The sequence below is a fragment of the Furipterus horrens genome, unplaced genomic scaffold, assembly GCF_987537825.1.
Source record: "Furipterus horrens unplaced genomic scaffold, mFurHor1.1.pri manual_scaffold_17, whole genome shotgun sequence".
NCBI classification, from domain to species: Eukaryota; Metazoa; Chordata; class Mammalia; order Chiroptera; family Furipteridae; genus Furipterus; species Furipterus horrens.
In genome coordinates this window covers 84,901,872-84,908,483 of record NW_028327187.1, presented here as the reverse complement: position 1 = coordinate 84,908,483, position 6,612 = coordinate 84,901,872, and the positions used below count along the sequence as shown (strand labels likewise).

The following is a 6,612-nucleotide window of genomic DNA, read 5'->3' as shown; positions in this document are numbered from 1 at the left end:
ATGTGAACACAGGGAATTCAGGGAAAAGATGCACACAGAAAAGAGAAAAAGCTAATAAATGGCACAATACCAAGGGACATTGCTATTTCAGAGACAAAGGAAAGAAGGAGCACCAAATTTGCAGCAACCCTCCTTGGAGATGGAAGAGAGAGGAAGGATCATTGAGCAAATATGGATTTTTTCTTTTTTTAAAAAGCAAATACCCATCCATTTTGCCACATTCTTTCTTCTAGCCAAGTCATCACCAGGCTGTTCCTTATGGCCCACTCTAGAGGGGCCCTGAAGACATAGTCAGTGTTGATGAGATATAGCAACATGGGCCACTTGAGTAATAGCATCTGTGTCCATATCTTATTGAAAAACATGCTTTTTCAAACTCCTCTGGCACCTGCTACAGCAAAGAATATGCCCAACATCCATACTTAAGGCTCTAATTTGAAATACACTTATAGTTAATTTACTGCACCTTCCAAGCAGATTGCTTTTAAATATTTTCAGTAACTAAAGTTTTTTAAAATAACCCCAAGGTAGGCAAAGATTTTATAAATAGATCACAAAAACCAACAGCCATAAAAGAAAAAAGTTGGTAATTGGACTTCATTAAAAATCATCAAAACATATCATGAACATAGTAAAAAGACTAGCCACAAACTGGGGAAATATCTGTAATATATATATTATACCATGTATTCATATGCAGAAAATAAAAGGAATCTGACAAAAAATGTTTAAACAATAATCCAATTTGAAAATGGGCAGGATTTTAACAAGAATGCCAATAAGTTTACGAAATGACATTTAACAATATTACTTACCAGGAAGCAAATTAAAACCATAAGGATCACCTCACACCCATTAGCATGGCTACCTTCAAAATCAAACAGAAAATAACAAGTGTTGGCAAGGATGTGAAGAAACTGGAACCCTTGTACATTATTGAGAGTGTAAAATGGTGTGTTAGTTTTGGAAACAATACGGTGGTTCTATAAAAAATTAAAATAGAACTACCATATGACCCAAAAATTCCACTTCTGGGTATGTACAAAAAAAATTTGACAGCAGAGTCCTGAAGAAATATTTTCACACCCATGTTCACAGTAGCAATTATTCACAACAGCAAAAAGGTGACAGCAATCCAAGTGTTCACCAATAGACAAATGTTTAAACAAAATGTGATATACACACACAGTGGAATATTATTTAGCATTAAAAAAGGAAACTCTGACACGTTACAACATGGATGAATCTTAAAGACATCATACTAAGTGAAATAAGCTGGTTATGAAAGAACAAATAGTCTATGGTTTTACTCATATGAAGTACTAAAGTAGTCAAATTCAGAGACAGAAAGTAAAATGATGATTCCCAAAGCCTGGGGGGAAAGACAGAATGGGGACTCGTTTAATGAGTAGTTTCAGTTTCCCAAGAGGTACAGAGCTCTGGAGATGAATTGTGGTGATGGTTATACAACAATGTAAATATACTTAATACCACTAACTGTAGATTTAAAACTGGTTGATGATATTCAATATTTTGTATATTTTGCCACAATTAAAAGTTTTTTTAACTTAAAAATCCACAAAAAGATCCAATATGCAACCCCTAAAATTAATTAAAAAGACTGATGGAACCATGTGTTAGTGAAAATGTAAAGCAACTGGAATTCTTGTACACTACTTGTGGGATTTAAGCTGGTACAACCACTTTGAAAAACTGTTTGGCAACGTCTACTAAAGCTAGATATAAACCTACTCTACAAGCCTACAATTTCACTCTTAGGTACATGTTCAAGACAAATGAGTGGACATGTGCACAAGAAATATAAGCAGAATGTTCATAGCTGCTTTATTCATATCAGCCACAATTGAAACAATTCAAAGATCTAACAGAATGGATAAACAAATTTTGATATATCCAGACAATGGAATTACTATTCAACAACAGACTAGCATGAAATACAAATATACACTATAAAATGGATGATCTTGTAAACATTGTTATGCAAAAGACATACAAGAGTCCGTTCTATCTACTATTTATATGGAGCTTAATTAATAGCATAGAAAACTAGCAGATGGAGTTTTTAAAAATCATAATGTGTTACCTTCAGGTTGGAAGTGGGATGGAAACTAACCAGAAGGGGAAAAAGGAAGAAGTCCTCTGGGGTGTTGGAAATATTCTGTATCTTGATCTGGGTGGCAATCACATGGGCATACATACATGTAAAAATACATTGTGATTAGTGCATTTTACACCTTGTTATATGTATGTTATACTTAAAAAACAAAATATCTCTAAAGTACTTAATGTTTCTACAATGAGAATGCTATAATTCAAAAAAGGAATAAAATCTCAACTGTGCTCTTTTCCTTTCTAATTTAGATTAGACTTTATTTCTCTTAGATATATTGGGGGATTAGCTACTTCCCAGTTTCCTGAGTCAGATAATGTATCTAAGTCCCGTGCAGTGTGAACTTAAATGTTCCTAAATGTTTGTGAACTTTCCTGAAGACACTGCATATCCATAGGCTTTTTATAGTAAGAACCTTTCTGTCTTTAGTTGAATCTATACCTCCAGAGCTCCCAGTTTGCTTTCTACTGGTTAAGTGTCCATTTTGATCCTTTCAAGCTTCAAGAATGGCATGTGATTTTTGTTTAACACCCTCATTGGCATGTGCTAAACGAATACTTCCTCCACTATAAAGGCAGAATGTCAAAAGTCACAAGGTATCACCACATTCTGGCACTGTGATGATCCTGTGCGCTCCCTGAAGAAAGAGAAAGCTTTCGTGTCTTTAAAATCCATTTTGATGCCTGACTCTTTTACAGCCAACATAACTTTAGCCTCCCTGTGAGAGCACCATGGCCCACCATTATAAGGAAGAAAAATAAAAACCAACAAAAGTGAACATTTTCCCCTTCTGGCTTCTTCTACCATTCATAACAGTGTGATACCCGATTGTTGAAAAGGGGCCTTAGTATTATAATAACTTTGTGTGGTGACTGATGGTTACTAGATTTATTCTGGTGATCACATCTAAAGAATATAGTACTGGAATCACTATGTCATACACCTGAAACATAATATAGTATGTCAACCATGCTTTAATAAAAAAGGGCCTTAATATGCAAAATTTCATTTCAATGATAATCAAAGGCAAATTCTTTTGAATTGCATCATAATTAAAAATGTTTTACCATAATTGCTTTTGATCCCCATATTAAACCTATCGTTAGTTCAGTCAAATGGGTAAATTATGAAGGTACTTCTTATATGTTAGGCTTAGAAAAGCAACAAAGTTGGAGAAAACAGTGACAAAATGGTTAAAAACAGGACTATTTTAAAAGAAGACCTAATACATTCGTATTTCAGTATCCTAATAAGCAAGAGGTTAATTCAAGAGTAAGATGCCGTTTCTGTAAAAAACAGGTAACTATCACTTTGGCTTAATGGGGTGACTTTGTTAACAGTTTCACAAATGAAAAATTTCAGAACAATTGGAAGTTTTTTACAGCTGCAGAAGTGTTTTTGAAAACAAGTATCAAGCAACAACTGGTTAAATTCAAAGCCATTTGATCACAATAGAAAAACAATGTTTCTCTTTTAGAATAGTAAAAAAAAATGCAATAATATGCAGTATTTTTATTTAAATGCATTCTCTGAAATAAATACTTTTCTCCTTTGAGAATACCTCAACATGTTTCACTTCACAGATGTCTATATAAATGTCAAGATATTGGAATGCAATAATTATAAAGCTGGATAGGCGGCTTAATTGTTTTACGTACCTGTGGTTTTTCAGCTTCTTGTGCTTGCTTACTTGTGTATATGCACTCTTATTTTTTAGAAACCACTTCTAGAAGATCCCGTTTTGGCTTCTACACTGCCACCTGTAGACATAAAAGGGAAATAAACTATGTCTTAGTCATCAACCATGCATCTTTTCTAGGCATCTAACAGGGACAATTGGGGGAAGAGTGGGAAAATATTTGCTCCAAGAAATGTGTTCTTTCTCCTGTGTGAAAAATTATTTAGAAATCAAAGCATACATAAATCTCAGGTCAACACCATTCTAATTAGTTCATTAAAGAGATAGTCACAGAACCCAACCACATACCAACCTACAAAGATTTCAAGACCTGTCCGTTAAAATTAGAAGATAAAACTTGACCACTGTTAATCGAGTAATCAAGATTTCTGTAAATTACCACAAACCCTGGCTGGTATGGCTCAGTAGACTAAGCACTGGCCTGCGAACTGAAAGGCCACGGGTTTGGTTCCCAGTCAGGGCACATGCCTGGGTTTCAGATCAAGTTCCCCAGTTGGGGGCGTGAGAGGCAGCTGATGGATCTTTCCCACACTGATGTTCTTCTCCCTCTTTCTCCCTCCTTTCCCCTCTCTCTAAAAATAAATAAGTAAAATCTTTTTTTTAAAGGGAGAGATCTAGGAAAAAGTTACTGTATCACATGGTTGTAAAATGTTTAAAATAATAATATTAATTCTAACATGAACTAGAGCTCCGTCTAATGTAAACAGCAGTTAGGTGAGGTATTTTCATTGCACTGCCCTATTCCTAGGTTGAGTGTGATTGAGTGCAGCAAGGTCTTTTTGACTCCCCATATTTTAATACAGGTAGGTCTTTTTTTCTTTAAAAAATCAGATCAATAAAAATCCATGAACATAAGCAATCAATAAAGATCTATAAGCAACTATCAGTGAGTCAAAGCAGCCATGAGATGAGGTACAGGTGTGAAAGAAATTGAGAGAGAAGAGAAAGATTGAAAGAAATGAGAGACTGAGAAAGAGGAACATTGAGATTGAGAAATTGAGAGAGATGAGAGAGAGAGAGAGAGAGAGAGAGAGAGAGAGAGAGAGAGAGAGAGAGAGAGAGAGAGATGAAAGAGATTGAGAGAGAAAGAAACAAGATTGAGGGGGAGGAGATCTGGAATTAATTTAGAATAATAGACCCAACCATGGTGTGTGTGTGTGTGTGGTGTGAGTGTGTGGGTGAGCGCGAAGAGGGGAAAGGGGAAGAAAGATATATGGGGAGGGAGAGAAAGAAAAAGAAAAGAGACAAGGAGACCACACCAGCGTGTGTATGTGTGTGCGCGCGCACGTGTATGAGACGGAGAAACAGAAGAGAGACAGGCACTGAGATTCTAGTTAATTGAGAATAACAGACTGCGCTGCACAACTTTTGACCTCCTCCGAGTCCCCAGTCTGCCCAAGACAAGTGTCCCACCCAGCTCTGTCACCTTAAGCCAAATACATGCATCACCCTACGCACCAGCTCACCCTCACCCCACCCCCAACACCTAGGTGAGATAACGCCAGAAACTACATAGAGGGCATGCCCGCCAAGCCTGCTACCCCCCAAACCCGGGGGCCTTTTTTACCAGAGATCCGTCCCCACTTACCACTAATTTAACGCCCGAGAGACTGGTTTGGTTTAAGGAATTGCAGCAAATCCAAGAAAATCAAGTCTCCTTGATCCACCCTCCTTCTTCTCCCTAGGACGGACATTCAGACACATTTCTTTTTCCCAACCCAGAACATGTGCCAAGCCATCCCAAGTGACTTTACTGGGGGACCCACCGGCGACAACCCTTTTCCCACGTGTCTCCATTAAACCCTCGTCCAAATGTGCACAAGGCGCAAAATGCATGTGCACAGTCAGCCTTCGGAAATAAGTTCAACAAACCATTAGCCCCGACCTCCTACATTGTGGCCCTGGAAGCTGAAAGAGCGCGCGGACTCCGGCACTGGCCCCGGCAGACAATACTCCAGTAATTTCTGCCTTCCTCGTATACGCTCTGGCTGATCCTACCACCACTCTCTTCTCCCCAGGTCCCTACACTCCAGGGGTCCCAGAGCAGGGAGCGTCTTGACGTTTACTGGGTGTGGATTAAGTGGGGGGGGGGGGGGCAAAATGCATACACCACCGTGATTGCGCGCATGGGGAAGGGTCACACTACTCCCAAGCCGCTCGGGTGCTCAGCACATCAGAAGGGGTGGGGTGGGGACTTTGAGATCCGAGAGAATCCCAAGGGAGGAAGCCTTTCCGCACCTTTTGCCCACCTAGCACAGCGCGGAGGCATAAGCGTGCACGCCTTGGGGTCGTGCACCTTCTTCTTGGGTCTCAGACCTGCCCAGCCCTCATCCCTGAACCCGGTGGCCAGGATGGTAGGACATCCTGCCCTTGGCAGCTTGGGATGGGTCAGAGCGCCCCGCTTGTGGGTGCCCACCTGCGCGCAGAGTCACTGTTGCAGCCGGTGCGTCCGCCGGCTTCGCTACAGAAGAAGATGCTGGTGTGATCTGACTCCTGGACTCCACGCGTCTCCTCGCTCCTAGGCAGCCGCGGTCCTCGCTCCCCTTCCTCCCAGCGGGCGAGCTCTCCACCTACTCCGCAGGTTCTGTCACCGTCCCTCCGCTCATCTGAGCTTAAGCTGTCCTCTCCTCCCCTTTCCCGCCGCCCCGCTCAATGCTCCGCCCCCTGCCCTCCCATCCTTGCCCCCGCCCAGCGGGGCTGCAGGCCTCGAGTCTAAAGCAGCAGATACCCAGCCCCAGGCGGAGCGAGGCAGGGGGGGGCTGGGGGGGGCTGGGGGGGCTGG

The 6,612-nt window shown here is 40.7% G+C and overlaps 1 long non-coding RNA gene across 1 annotated transcript; it reads right to left on the bottom strand.

Moving 5' to 3' along the window:
* Positions 1 to 814: 814 nt before the first annotated feature.
* Positions 815 to 5,493, bottom strand: LOC149991515 (uncharacterized). Its single transcript, XR_016508574.1, has 4 exons — positions 5,419 to 5,493; positions 3,790 to 3,891; positions 2,105 to 2,191; positions 815 to 868 (listed from the first exon to the last, which is right to left on the bottom strand). It is a non-coding gene; the product is annotated as an uncharacterized LOC149991515 (long non-coding RNA).
* Positions 5,494 to 6,612: the final 1,119 nt, after the last annotated feature.